This window comes from Chiloscyllium punctatum, chromosome 6 (assembly GCF_047496795.1).
Source record: "Chiloscyllium punctatum isolate Juve2018m chromosome 6, sChiPun1.3, whole genome shotgun sequence".
Classification (NCBI taxonomy): domain Eukaryota; kingdom Metazoa; phylum Chordata; class Chondrichthyes; order Orectolobiformes; family Hemiscylliidae; genus Chiloscyllium; species Chiloscyllium punctatum.
In genome coordinates, this window is record NC_092744.1 from 124708540 (window position 1) to 124724378 (window position 15839).

The 15839-nt window shown below is 43.9% G+C and overlaps 1 long non-coding RNA gene across 1 annotated transcript in view; it reads left to right on the forward strand.

Annotated features, from left to right (window-relative positions):
• LOC140478559 (uncharacterized) overlaps nt 1-15839 on the forward strand; it is a 728439-nt gene that overhangs the window by 570929 nt on the left and 141671 nt on the right. The window lies entirely within an intron of this gene.

Consider the following 15839-nt stretch of genomic DNA (forward strand, 5'->3'; position numbering starts at 1 on the left):
GAGTACTCCATGGATGTGATCTCACTGGGAACGTTGCAGTAGAGATTTACTGGGATATTGTCTGGGCTGAAGAGTTTCAGTTGTGAGGAGAGATTGGACAGACTGGGGTTGTTTGTCACCGAGCAGAGGAGATGAGAGAAGACATGACTGAGATGTACTAAATACTGAGGGATATGGATAGGAGAGACTGAAAGAAGCGTTTCTTATTGATGGAGAGATCGAACACTGGGGCGAGGAGATTTCGGGAAAAAGCAGAAAGGTTGAAGTAGATTTGTGGAAATGGTCAGAGAGGCGAAAATCATTCTAACCTTAAAAAAAAATTTAGACGTTAAATTGCGATGCCAAAACATGTAAGATTATGGGCTAAACGATGGAATACTTGATTCAGGTCGTTAAGCAGTTGTGTTTGACAAGTGCGGCCACAACAGGCTGAAGGGCCTCCTTCGATGTTGTTGGCCTCCTTCGATGTTCTTTTCCTCCACAGTATCGTGGTTAGTGTCCCCTCCTGTCACAGGGCTCAATTCTCCCCTGGGGGCATCGTAAAGGTTTTAAACCTGTCGCTCTGTTCCCCAGTTAAGGTTATTAATGCCTGGCCTTGCATTTTCGATGGGACATGTCTCAGGAAGGACAGTGCTGTCTGAATCAGCGTGGGGAAGGTCTGCAGCTCCTGGGGAGAGAGAGTGTCAGTGACAGTGCAAACACGTAACTTCAGCAAACTGCACATTGTGTTTGTGTTGCAATGAAAACCATTATATAGAGTTCTTCCTGACTGATATGTTTATTTAAAGCAGGAATCTGAGGAAGAAAAGAGCAAACCCATTCAGACCTGAGTGGAGAAACATTTCTAACAGAGCTACTGAGGTTGTCCAGCGCAGAACCGCGTTTGTCTGTTTTGAATTCGGCTTGATGGGCGCAGCTTGCTTTCACTCGGCTGAGTTACCAGTGTGAAAATAATACAGATTGTGTTCACTGTGATGGTACATTTGCTCAGTGGTTTGAACTGCTGTTAAGTCTGTAGTTTTGGTAGATTGGTCATGTTAAATTGCGCTGATGTGTCCAGGGAGTGAATTCAGAAAGTTAAGTGAATTAGCCATGGGTAACGCAGTGATAAGGTCAGCAGTCACACGTTGCTAGGTTTTATTCCAACAGGTTTATTTGAAATCACAAGCCAGAGGCCTGCGGGGATAGAGCCGGGATCTAGGTCTGGCTGAGTTGCTGTTCAGAGTCTCCCTACAGACTCGATTGGCTGAACTGCACTTTCTGCATTGTACGGAATCTGTGATTCTATCAGAGAGTACACTGCCAGCGTTTACTGGCCCGTTAAGACATTAGAGACGATGCTGACGGCGTTTAGTGGGCATGGAATTTTAATTATTTGTGTTTTGGAAAATTTGACAATGAACCAAGGAAAACCGAATGGAAGATTTCCAGAGTATTTGAGGTTTGGTGAGAGTAAATATGTGGTAAATTCACTCTTTCAAGTTCGTACATTTCTGACCGTCAGGCTTTCAAAACCATCGATGTAGGACAAATAAATGATGGGAGCAGAATTTCTGTCACTCAGAGAATCCGTTTCCAAAATATTTGGAAAGGCATATTTAGAGACACACAAGCAGTGAGTTTCACCAGGAGAGGGACAGCCTGCGGCCAGGTAAAAGTTTAAAAGTGGGGTGTGGGGGGTAGAAGATGCGAGGAAACAATATCTAATTTGGACGACTTCAGATGCAAAGAAATATCGGAAACGTCTGCAGCTGAGTAAGATTCAGCAAAAAAAACTCAGAGATTTGAAAGATGTCTATTAATATTCCATATGAAGCATTATAAATGGAACTGAGCAGATTTGGTATATTGTCAAGGAAAGCTATTGCATAATGAATAGGAAGTGACCCGTCTCTTAGAGGTCGATTTCCTGCTTTAATCCCATGCCTTAAAGGTGGGAGGACCATCGCCATGATGTTGGGTTCATTTGACACCCACTGAAATCTGCCTAAGTAACTGAGCATCAAAACTGACATCTTGTTTTGTAGTTTAACTATCTGTTTTTCTCATCAGTATTTTCTTTAAGCTGAAGTAAATTCGGAGCAAAATTGAATGCAACATTTAACGTTCCAATCACATAAATCCAATTCAATTCCGATCATTGGAATGAACAGAGTGAAGTTGCAGCAAAATTAATAAAATGAAACGAACAACACAGCATTTCTGGGAATTTTACCCACTTCTGGTTCAGCCATATGAGAAAGACCATCGAGCAAAAACATCACCTTCACTTCTTTCTCCATATGTACTTCTTCACGTGAGAGAGAAACTGTCTAAAGAAATTATGCGTCAAGACGAAATGTGCCTGTGAATGTGACGGGAATTTCATGTTTGCTGGGTCATTCTGAGACAGTTCCGACTCGAAATAAATCAAGGACAAGGTATTCCTTCCAAGGACGAGGTCAATCCCTTGGATTTTGCTGGTATTATTATTCCGCTGAAAGCAGAAACATAATGGCGTGGATTCGATTCTGCTCACGGAATTTCTTATCCCCTTGGTGCACCATATGTGATCTTGACGGGGTCACATGTGAGCGCCTTTGCAATGTGCTGTAGTCTCCCAGGGGTTCAGGCGACGGCTTGCTCTTCCATTGTGCTGGTGTGGATTTGAATCCTACTCTGGCTGTTACTTCTATGAAAGACAGCTCTGGTTTCCCTTTTTGCCTTGCATCTTTAGGATACTTTGGATGGAGAATCTTCCTCTTGCCATTCATTGCACCGGAGAATTGTGATAAATCGATACCTCATCAAAGTCGAAGTGGAGCAATTTGATTCTGTTATAAGTTACATTGGGATAATGAAATGGAGGGCAAACGTTTCTATTCTCCTTTCATTCCATCTTGACTTTCTATGAATTTACATTGAATGAAAGGGGAACAAATAAGGAGAGATCGGGTGCAATAGTTTATCCAGTGGGATTGTGAATTTTAGTGTAATACTCCACACAAAGTTCTGATCAGTATTTTAAACAGTCAATTGAATTGGAACCGCAGAAAACTTTTCCAATGAAACGAACCTTTCATTCATTCACAACATTTTGCTGTGTGAATCATACCGCGATCCATCATCCAGCATGATCATCAAGTTGGCAACAATATTAGATCTACCAATTTTCTTTAGCAATCACAACATTTGCACATACCCATCTGCGGTGTGCCCGATGCCATTTGTTGTCTCCAGGCCACAGCACATTTCTTGTTTATGAACCTATGAGCCTAGTTCCTGATCTGTCTGATCAGTTTGAGAAACCTTTTCTATCACTTCATCCCATCCTTTCAGAATTCTAAAGATATCAATAAAATAAGGCGTTAGACCAAATGATGTAGGATTGGAAGTCAGCCATTCAGCCCATCGAGTCTACTCTACCATTCAACGAACTAATGGCTGATCTGATAATCCTCAACTCCATTCCCCAGCATTGCCTCGACAAAGCTTCATCGCCTTTCTGGTTAAATATCTGTCTGGCACAGTTTGAAAATACACAACAACTCAACCTCAACAACAATTTCGGCAAGGAGTTCTACCGATTCATTAGCCCCTGATCAAAGAAATTACCCCTCATTTCTGAACTAAATCGGCAATACCGAATTCTGAGTTCATGTACTCTGGTGCTCTCCTCATACCAGAGGGTGAACCACCAGCCCGTAACTACCCTGTCAATAAATATTGAACGTTTATAAATGTTATTATGTGATTATAAAACTCCCCTCCCTTTCTTTGTTTTAAGGAGAATAATCCCAGCCTAACCAATCATTCCAAGAAGCTACATTTTCTCCAGTGTTGGCAACATGTCCGTAAATCTGTGCTGTCCCCTCTAGCGTCCCTACATATTATTAAGGCAGGTGGAGACATTTATGCGAAGAAACGGTTGAAATTTCAAACACAGACGGGAATTGGATCTTCAAATTAGATAGCGACTGGAATCAGATTGGTCCACACAAGGAGGAAATAGAGTAATGATCACTCTCACAAATGAGAAACTAATCATATCGCATTGACATTCAATAACTTTACTGTAAACAAATTACCCCGTGTAATTGTCCACAGAGCTATTATTTCGGGGGAAAACGTATAGAATCTGGACACATAAACACTTTGACAACAACAACATGTTCTTGAGGCATTTTTTGATTATAAACTCAACTCATTGCTCCGTGAATCCTACATCGTTGGCAATTCACAAATGAGACGAGGAACATAACTCTCCCCATTTGCCTAGATGGGTGTAACTTCAATAACACTTAAGGAACTGGACACCGTCGAGGACAATGCAGTCACTTGAATGTACCCTCTTCAACAACTGCAATATTCATTCCCTTCACCGTTAAGGCACAATTGCAGCAGAGTGCACCAACTACAAGATGCACTGCTGTAAGTCATTCGGCCATGTTTGACAGAACCTTCAAAGCACAACAGCTGTACTGACGACAAGGATAAGTTTGGATGATGCAATTAAATGCCACCATTTGCAAGTTCCCTCCAAGGCCCATAGCACTCTGACTTGGAAAGGAATCAGTGATAAACTCATTGGTGAAACGGTCTTGATGGGCAAAGTTGCATACTTCAGCCTTCCATCTTTTATCTAACAATTTTAAGAAAAATGTTGATTTATGCGGTGACCAGACTTGTGCTCAGTCATTTAGCTGTTACCTAAACTGGTGGTTGCTAACGTTCTGCTATCATCCACAGCCTGTGGTCAACAATAGAAAATATCCAAAAACCCTCTCAAGCAACTGAATCCCCTCAAGATTAGAGTGGTGTTGGAGAAGCAGAGCAGGTCGGGCAGCATCTGAGGAGAAGGGAAAATGGATGTTTCAGGTAAAAACCCTTCATCAGGAATGAGACTGGGAGCATATGGGATGGAGAGATAAATGGGAAGAGTGTGGGGCTGGGGAGAAGGTTAGAGAGTGCTGTAAGTGGATGCAGGCGGGAGGTGAACATGATATGTCAGAGAAGAAGGTGGAGTGCATAGGTGGGATTGAAGATGCACAGTTGGGGCAAGTCAGGCGGACAGTGTTGAGCTGGAAGGTGGGAACTGGGGTAAGGTAGGGGGACATCAAATCAGGCAACGGCTGAAGTCCAAATTGATGCCATAGGGTCGAAAGGTCCCCAGGCGGATGATGAGGCTTTCTTCCTCCATGCATCGGGTCATGAGGCAGTGGCGATACAGGGGACCAGGACCTGCATGTCCTCGGGAGAGTGGAGGGGGAGTTGAATTGTTTGACCATGGAGCACTGGGGTTGATTCTTGCGGGTATCCTGTACATATTCGCTGAACTGCTCTGTGAGAACACATCTCCTCTCTCCAACTAAGAGGAGACCACACTGGGAGTAACGTATGCAAGAACTGACATGTGCGGAAGTGCAGGAGAAACTTTGATTGATGTGGAAGCGTCCATTTGAGCCTTGGACAGAGGTGGGGAGGTAGATGTGGGTGCAGGTTTTGCAATTGCTGCAGTGACAGGGGAAGTTGCCAAGCGGGAAGGGTGGGTCATTGGAGGGCGTGGACTTGACTAGGTAGTCACAGAGCGAATGGTCTTGGCGGAAAGTGGATAGGGGTGGGGAGGGGAACATATGTTGTGGTTCTGATAGCCAAGCTGGGAATTTGTCTTGCAAACGTTTCGTCCTCTGTCTAGGTGACATCCTCGGTGCTTGTGAGCCTCCTGTGAAACGCTTCTGTGCTGTTTCCTCCGGCATTTATACTGGCCTGTCTCTGACGCTTCCGGTTGTGAGTTCGAGCTGTCCTCTGTAGTGGCAGTATATTGGATCCAGGTCGGTGTGTTTGTTGATAGAGTCTGTGGATGAGTGCCATGCCTCTCGGAATTCCCTGGCTGTTCTCTGTTTGGCTTAGATTAGATTAGATTACTTACAGTGTGGAAACAGGCCCTTCGGCCCAACAAGTCCACACCGCCCCGCCGAAGCGTAACCCACCCATACCCCTACCCCTACATCTACATCTACATTTACATTTACATCTACATCTACATTTACATTTACATTTACATTTACATTTACCCCTTACCTAACACTATGGGCAATTTAGCATGGCCAAATCACCTGGCCTGCACATCTTTGCACTGTGGGAGGAAACCGGAGCACCCGGAGGAAACCCACGCAGACACGGGGAGAACGTGCAAACTCCACACAGTCAGTTGCCTGAGGCGGGAAATGAACCCGGGTCTCAGGCGCTGTGAGGCAGCAGTGCTAACCACTGTGCCACCGTGCCGCCCACCAATGGTATAGGCTTGTTCTTTGGGGTGCAGCATGTCCTCGTTCCGTTAGGACTAGCCACACTACCATACATCAGGAGCATTTCTGAACTGACAGCCAGACGACTGCGACCACTAGGACTCATAACAGCACACAAACCAACAGGCACGCTCAGACGACAACTCACCAGAATGAAGGACCCGATACCCAACATGAGCAAAACTAATGTAGTGTACAAAATCCCATGCAAGGACTGCACAAAACACTACATCGGACAAACAGGAAGACAGTTAACGACCCGTATACATGAACACCAACTAGCCACGAAATGACACGACCAGCTATCCTAAGTAGCCACACACACAGACGACAAGCAAAATGAATTCGACTGGGACAACACTACCATTATAGGGCAAGCCAAACAGAGAACAGCCAGGGAATTCCGAGAGGCATGGCACTCATCCACAGACTCTATCAACAAACACACCGACCTGGATCCAATATACTGCCACTACAGCGGTCAGCTCGAACTGACAACCGGAAGCGTCAGACAAAGGCCAGTATAAATGCCGGAGGAAACATCACAGAAGCGCTTCACAGGAGGCTCCCAAGCACTGAGGATGTCACCTCGACAGGGGACGAAACGTTTGCAAGACAAATTCCCAGCTCGGCGAACAGAACCACAACAACAAGAACCCGAGCTACAAATCTTCTCCCAAACTTTGAAGGGGAACATATCCTTGGTGGTGCAATCTGTTTAGAGGTGGCGAAACTGTCAGTGGATGGTGTGATTTATGCAGAGGTTGGAGGGCTAGAAGATGAGGACCAGGGAGGTTCTGTCCTTGTTGTGGTTGGAGGTGTGGGGTTCATGGGCGGAGGTACGGGACATTGATGAGATGCATTGGAGGGCATCTTCAACCATATCGGAGGGGAAATTCCGGTCTTTAAAGAAGGATGCTATCTGGTGTGTTCTGTGGTGGAGCTGGACCTTGGGGAGTAGATGCGATTGAGGTGGAGGAATTGGGAATACAGAATAATATTTGCTCAAGAGGTGGTGTGGGAGGAGGTATAATCCAGATAGCTGTGGGGATCAGTGGGTTTGTAAAAAGTGTCAGCAACACTGACATCGAGGGATATATTTCCCGCCCCACCCCTATCCACTTTTCACAAAAACTGCTTCCTCCACGACTACCTAGTCAAGTCCAAGCCCTCCATTGACCCATCCTCCCCTCGTGGTACCTTCCCCTGCCACCACAGGAATTGCCATACCTGTACCAACATCTTCCCTCTCACATCCTTCCAAGGCTCCAATGAGCCTTCCACATCCATCAAATGTGCACTTCCACACGTGTCATTTATTGCATCTGTTGCTCGCGATGTGGTCTCCTCTACATTGGGGCCAACAGACACCTTCTCGCAGAGCGCTTCAGAGAACATTTCCAGGGCACCCACAACATTCACCCCCAATGCCCCATGACCAAAAACATCAACTAACCCCCCCCCCGACTCTCCCAAGGACATGCAGTTCCTGAGTCTCCTCCACTGAAATTCCCTCACCACTGGACGCCAGATCTTCCACCTCGGGACCTTTCAACACCAGGGCATCAACCTGGTCTTCACCAGTTTCCTCATCTCCCCACGCCCACCTCATCTGAGTTCCAACTTTCTAACTTGGCACCATCCTACTCACCTGTCCCACCTGTCTGTCTTCCTTCGTACCTATCCGCTCCCCCCTCTTCTCCGACCTATGACCTTTCACCCCATCTCCATCTACCTCTTGCACTCTCAGCTAAATTCTTCCCAGACCCATCCTCCGTTTATCTCTCCACCCTCGAGGCTCCCAGCTTTATTCCTGATGAAGGGCATTTTTTCCCGAAACGTTTTTTTTTCTGCAACTCGGATGCTCCTTGACCTGCTGTGCTTCTTCAGCACCCCTCTAATCTTGATTCTGATTTCCAGCACCTGCAGTACGCACTTCCGTCCACCTGGTTACCCTGTTCATTGATCTTGAATAGGCTATTGAATAGGCCTTTGCTAAAGTTTCCCTGCTCTTATATTCCCACCTGCGGTCAAGAACAGAAAGTATCTCCAACCCCTGGAGACCACTTGATCCCTTGTCCAATCACCTTCAAAAATTGTTGAATGTCTACTTCAATTTCTCTTTTATTACTTTAAACCACTCAGTATTCACACATTTATCATTGTTCCTCCCAAAATTCATTATCACCCACTTCACTAGATAGAATTCCTTTCAGCACATTTTCTTGCCAATTGTTTACAATCTGCTGCAGTCTATGGCTTTCTTCCTCATGGTTAACGACATGACTAATTGTTACCTGATTTTCAAACTGCGAAATGATGGCCACGACAAATATGTATAAATCATTGACCTATATGAGAAAACAATGGAACTCATAGAAGCCATGGTTCATAAGCTTGTAGCGGACACCAGAATTGGAGACTGGAAAGAAGGTAATCTAAGTTTCCTGAAGGATCTTAATCCAATGCGTCTTTGGGCTGAAATATTTTACATGGAGTTCAATCTGGATAAATGGAAGGTATTGCGTTTTGCTACATCAAATAAGAGAAGGGTTTATACAATTAGTGCTAGGGCGTTGCATTATGTTGTGGAAAACGGAGGCCAGGGATGCAGTTAAATAATTCTTTTTAGTTTGCTTCACATATCGACAGAATAGTTAATAAAAAATTGTCATCCTGCCTGCGTTGCACAGTCCTTTGAGCGTAGGAGTTGGTACGTCATGTTGAATGGAATAGGAAATTGTGTGAGGCCTCTTCTGGAGTACTGTGTCCAGTTCTTGTCGCCCAGTAATAGCAAGGAAATTATTCAGCTTAAGTAGGTTTAGAAGACGTGTATCAGCATATTCGTAGTGGGGAAGGTTTGAGTTACAACGAAAGGCTGGATAGGCTGAGAATATTTTCACACGAGAACTGGAATTTGAAAGGCAACCTGATAGACATTTATAAATTATTGAGAGTTCGAATAGAATTAACCTAAACTGTCTTTTCTCCAAGTAGTGACACTTCAAGACGAGAGGGTAAATGTTTCAGGTGAAAAGAGAGATATTTAAAATAAGACATGAGAGGCTGTTTTTAACAGAGGATGGTTTATGTGTGCAATTCACTTCCTGAGGCAGTGATGAATGAAAGTACATTTACAATATTTACAGGATATTTCGATCGATAAATGCATTGAAAGGTTTCCGTGGGATTAGAAAAAAGCTATTCATTTATGCCTAGTCCATTATTTATTGCCCAGAGGACAGTTCAGGATCAACCACGATATTATGGATCTGGAGCCATATACCAGACCAGATAAGTATGGCAGTTTCCTTCCCTATCAGGCATTAGTGAATCAGATCTACAACAACTGATTCAACATCATCATTAGACTCTTCAACTCTAGGTATTTATTGAAATAAAATTCCAGCATCTGCCACGCCAGGATTTGAACCGGTGTCCATTGAAGTATATCTGGACATTCATATTAACAATGCAGTAATATTATTACAAGGGCATTATTAACCCTCAGCAATTACAGGAGCCGTCAGATGCGACTCGTTTAGTTTGGCATTATGTTCAGTATGAGCTGGAAGGAGTGAAAGGCCTGTTTTCATGTTGGATAAGTCTATGACTTTGACGCTATGAAACCGGCAGCTGGTTGGGATTAACAGCAGCGTTCACAGTTTAATTGATCTCCTTCTGGGATACGTAATCTTGCTGGTTACTCTGGAGTTTTTATTGCTCATAGAGCCCTTCCCACACACGGGACTGTTGAACAGACTGAGTTTGACTGAGTAAATGAGTTTCTCCTGCAACAGGTAATTGAATCCCGCATGGCGCTGGTTTCTCTGTGATATCGGTGTCCTTGTATCTACCCAGGATGAACGATTGGCTCAAATCATGCCACGCAGACATAAGTTCCTTTGTCCATTTGTGAACGTGTTTTTATTCATCCTGATATATACCCACAGGGTGTGGATGTCGCTGGTCAGGACAGCATTTGTTGTTCATCCTGATTCGCTGCTGCCTCTCTGCACGAGAGACAATGATTCGATCCCAGTCTTGTGTGACTGTGTGCAGTTTGCACATTCTCTCTTTGATTGTGTGAGTTTCCTCCCACAGTCTGAATGTGTGCAGGTTACAGGGATCAGCCATGGGAAATGAAGGGGAACGGAATAGGTATGGAGTGTGGGTCTGATAGGATGTACTTCGGAGGGATGGTGTCGACTGGAATGGGCCGAATGTCCAGCCTACTTATAGTGTCGGCATTCTCGGATTAAGGGTCAGCGATGTTGTTCTGCACCTGGAATCACAAGTAGGCAGGATTGGGTAAGGATGGTAGCATCCCCTGCATAAGGGTCATGCATGGATGGGATTGCAGGAAATTAAAGGCATGTTCTCTGTTCCTGTGGTCAGGCTTTCATTTCAGGTTTTATTCGTCGAACTTTAACATTACCAGTTCCGTGTCTGAGTCCCCACAGATGACTCATTTATTATATAACCACAACACAACCTTCTCCAGGTTGCAGTATTTACTGGGAAGAAGAAATTAATCCTGAGCTGATGCAAACATAAGCAGCTGCTACTGCCAATGTCAAGAACACTGATCCAAATAGGAAAATGAAATTTCGAACATTGTCACCCCAAAGTTAAAGGTTCAACACGCTTTAGATACGCCAGTTGGTTGCGTCAACAACATGTACTGCTTATGGCTATAATATTATAAATGGGGGCAAGTATTCCCTTCCACCTCGTTTTTGACCAGGAGCAGTCCCAAACTCGGAAATACACGAGCCACTCTCCCGTCATTCCATCCCAACTTCCAATTGGATCTTCATGCCTGCTTCAGTCGAGAACTGGAATGAAGTGTGATTGCGTGCAGCAGTTGGTATTGCCTTGTGTGGGCAAAGTGATGAAGTAGGCGATGTTAAACTATAATGCTATTGAATCATATCCTCTACTGTCCCATGATTTTGGAGAGTTTCATAAATCCCATTCTCCATCACTCTCATTCATGCAATCTCCACAGACTCTGCGGACGTTAAAGTTAAAGACTCAGCCCATTCAGAGTTCCCACATGCCTGTCATTAAGTCCTGAAATTGTATATTCTTCCTGACATTTCCTCTGCTACCATACTGGCTGCAGTTTACAAGCGTGGTCTGTGGAGTGCTGTAACCATTTAGTATTTTGTTTTCTGCGTTGTGGTTGCCACGACTTCGTACCAAATCCACTTCATAGCGGTCAGTTCTCTCAAAGTTTTACTTTTGCTGAAATACGGTAAGAAATAACTCGTTTTTGCATGATAATGATCTCCGAGGTGATGATTTGTTTTCCAATGAATTTCGTTCTCTGATATTTCAGTGTTTCATGCATCAGCATTTAAACCCAAAAGTTCTGGAAGATGTCTCTTCCTCCCACTCGCCCGAACTCTCTTTCCTGTCCCTCGTCTCATTTGACTGAGGCATTGCACAATCTAACATACACTTACACGTTTATACCATCCAGTCTGTGCCGTTGCACTCACTGTTACTGGGTCACCATGCCTCAATCTTTTCATTGGCACCTTCAAATATCGTGGCTGTGCAATCAATTCTCTTTTAGCAGCTTTTACTGACATGGTCCAGAGATCATTGGAGCGTGAGGCTCAATAAGTGGACACAGAGAATAATTGGGGATAAGAGACTCTATTGGAAAAGATGAGCCATGACGGCGTTCTGCAATAGCCTACTGGTATTATCGCTGGATTGTTAAAACAAAAGTCCAGGTCACGTTCTGGGGAGACGGGTTCGATTCTCACCACACCACGACGACGATAGAATATAAATGCAAGAAATACTTCCAATTAAGAATACACTAAATCCGTTGTCCGAAAATCCCATCTGTTTCACTGAAGGCCTTGAGGGAAGGAATCTGCCGTCCTTAACTGCTCTGGCCTCCATGTGACTATAGACCGCTTGGCAATATATGCTGCAGAGACGCACCGCATGTTGGTGCAGAATGTTAAAAGAAAGGTTCATTCAACTCTACCTGGACAATTGTCTGCAATTCACATAAGTCCAGGGATGTGATCACACTGGGAAAGGTGCAGGAGAGATTCACTCGGATAGTATCGAGGCTGAAGAGATTCAGTCAGGAAGAGATACAGATAAGACTGGAGTTGTTTGTCACTGTGCAGGGGCATTTGTGAGAAGGCATAGTTCAGATATACAAAATAATGAGAGGTGTGGATCAGGTAGACTGAACGTAACGTTTCCCATCGACGGAGAGATCGATCACAGGGGGGCACAAATTTAATGAGAAAGACAGAAAGTTTTCAGTAGATGTGTGGAAAAGCGTTATAGGCCGGCAGGTGTTGGAATTTGCAACATTGTGTCTGTAAGGGTCACAGAGGCAGGGACCCTTTTAACCTGAAGTAATATTCAGATATGAATATGTTCTGCCAATACCTATAAGGCTATGGGCTAAACGATTCGAGTCGTTAAGCAGTTGATTTTGACAAATGGAGATACAACGTGCTGAAGGGTCTCCTTTGAAACTGTTGCCCTCGGTAGTATAGTTGTTAGTGTCGCCGCATGTTATGCGGGAGATAGGAGCTCAATTCCTCGCTGGGGCAGCGCAATTTTTTTTAAATTGTCGCTACATTCCGAAGTGCGGGTTATTAATGCCTGTCCTTCCATTCGCCATGGGACAGGTCACAGGAAGGACAGTGCTGTCTGAATCAGCGTGGGGAAGGTCTGCAGCGCCCGCTGAGACAGAGTGTCAGTGAAAGTACAAACACGTGACATCCGCAACCTGCACCTTGTATCTGTACTGGAACCTAAACTATTTAATAGAAAGAAAAAGGAAGCTGAAAAAGAAAAGTACACCAATTCAGATGTGAGCGCAGAAACATTTTCAGCAGCATCATGAGGAAAACTGACAAACGGCTCTGAGAAAGAGTTTGTCTTTCAGAACTGTTAGTTCACAGAGATGTTTTTGTTCCACTTAAGCCCTTAAGAAATTGAATAACAATTTAACTGAAGACTTGAAATGTTAGAACACACCAGGCGATGAGTCACGTGCTGGAAACTGTGTTTACAAGCAAGATGTTTGATAAGTGATCATGATGCAATAGGTTGAAGGACCATTCACCATGTTTTAAAAAACTCAATGAGTGTCATTTTACAACTGAACCAATAAGGTAAAAACAAAGTTACCAAGAAAATTTGCAAGCATTGCATCTGTCTTCCTTGTTGCGACAGTGCTAAAATTCAGCTGTCTCACTGCTATTTCCCAATGTTGATTTCCAGTCAGGGAAAAAATATTTTTTGTTCCTTATGAAAGTCGAAAAATGAACATGAAATCCTGACATTACAAAACAGCAAGGGTATCAGTGCTGTCAGAGTCAGTGAGAATTTCATATCGGAGATGAATTCAAATGGGAATAAACGTTGAAAGCAGTTGCCTTTGCCTGCTCAGACTCAGTACTACAAAAATGATCATTACTGAAACATTCAGTTTTTTTCAAGGATTTCATAAGTTGAATGCACAAAGGTTGGATATGTGACCAGAGTGCCTCGGATTGAAGGACTTGGAGATGCGGGTTTTGCACTGGGGTGTGGAAATTTGAAAATCACACAACACCAGGTTATATTCCAACAGGCTAAATTGGAAATACTAGCTTTTGGACCGCTGCTCATTCATCAGGTGGTTGTGGAGTACACAGTTGTTAGACACAGAATTTATAGCACAAGTTTACAGTGTGATGTAACTGAAATTATACATTGAAAAATACCTTGATTGTTTGCTAAGTCTCCGATCTGTTAGAATGACCATGTTTGCTTCACTTCTTTCATATGTAAAGCGCAAAACTTTTTATTTTAAAGTTTCATTCTCAGGTGAACTATAACAATTGGTGTCAACCCCCGTGTGCTGCTGTCTGTTCCATACTGTTTAGAATGATTCTAATTTTATAAAACGAGTTAAGAGAGATTGACATGGATTCATGCAGTTTTTGAGCAAATTACGATGGAACTCTGCAAGTGCAAATTCACTCCAGAAATGTATATGCGTGTGTGCGTTTGTGTGTGTGTGTGTGTGTGTGTGTGTGTGTGTGTGTGTGTGTGTGTGTGTGTGTGTGTATGTGTGTGTAGGAGGGTCTGTTTGTGTAGATAGGTAATGGGATCACATGTACATTGACATGAGCCCAAGGTCCCGGTTGAGCCATCACCATGGGTACCGAACTTCGCTATCAGCCACTGCTCAGGCACTTTCAGCTGCTGCTTGTTCCGAAGTCCGCCTTGGAGGATGGTCACCCGAAGGTCCGAGGTCGAATGTCCTGGACCACTGAAGTGCTCCCCAACTGCGAAGGGGCATACCTGCCTGTTGATTGATGTGCATTCGCCAATCATCCGTTCTGTAGCCTCTGCTCGGTTTCAGCAAAGCATCCTTGCCTGCAGCGTGTTTTTTGTTCAGATTAGCGTCAGTCTAAACATAATGGCACGGACACAGCACACAGGGACTAACACCTTCAACATATTAGCTGGGTTGACATTAATTGTTAAAGTTCACCTGAGAATGTAACTATTAAAGGAAAGTTTTGCGATTTACATAAGAAAGAAGTGAACCTAATGTAGTCATTCTAACAGATGGAAGATTTAACAAACAATCAAGTCATTTTTCAATGTAAAATTTCAGTTATGTCACACTGTAACCTTTTGCAATAAATTCTGTATCTTCCAACTGTGTAGTCCACAACCACCTGATGAAGGAGCAGCACTCCAAATGCTAATGCTTCCAATTAAACCTGTTGGACTATGACCTGGTGTTGTGCGATTTTTAACTTCTTGACTTCTTAAATCAGGACTTCTTTGTTCCTGAGGCAGAGAAAGCAGCTCTACCAGGAATCTGTTTAATGTCTTAGATTATTCAATACCCCAGCCCTTGAAAGAATGGAAAAGTGTCTTCCCTCTCTCTGCACAGTCGGACAGTTCATCATTCTCATCTGATTCCACTTCGAAAGAGTTTCGAAAAACTGTCAAAACTGAGTCTCAGCTATTGAGTGGGTTGGTTTCTGAAAACGAAATGTACCTATGAGCAATGTGTGGGGCTTTTCCAGGATTGTCTTCTCTGACAGCGTTGCGACATGACTGAAGTTCTCTATGATATGGAATTGCCAGTGTTTGAGTTGAGTAGACAAAGTAAAAAAAAAAATACACAACATCAGGGCATAGTCCAGCAGGTTTGTTTGGAAACACTAGCTTTCGGAGAGCCGCTCCTTCTTCAGCTGGGTGTCTTTCTGCAGAAAATTGATGTGTGTGTCAACATGCGTGATCTTTTGGAAGATCATCTGGACTTTAACCGACCGTTTGTGGTGTCGATGTTACCCATAACTTGGAGGTGTTGGTGTTGGACTGGGGTGGACAAATTTATTAATCACACAAACCCAGGTTAGAGTCCCACAGTTGACAACCACCTGATGAAGAAGCAGCGCATGGAACACTGGTGTTTCCAAATACACCTATTCGATACAATCTGGTGCTGTGTAATCTTTAACTCTGATTGTTCTTGGTAATGTTTAACTGATCGAA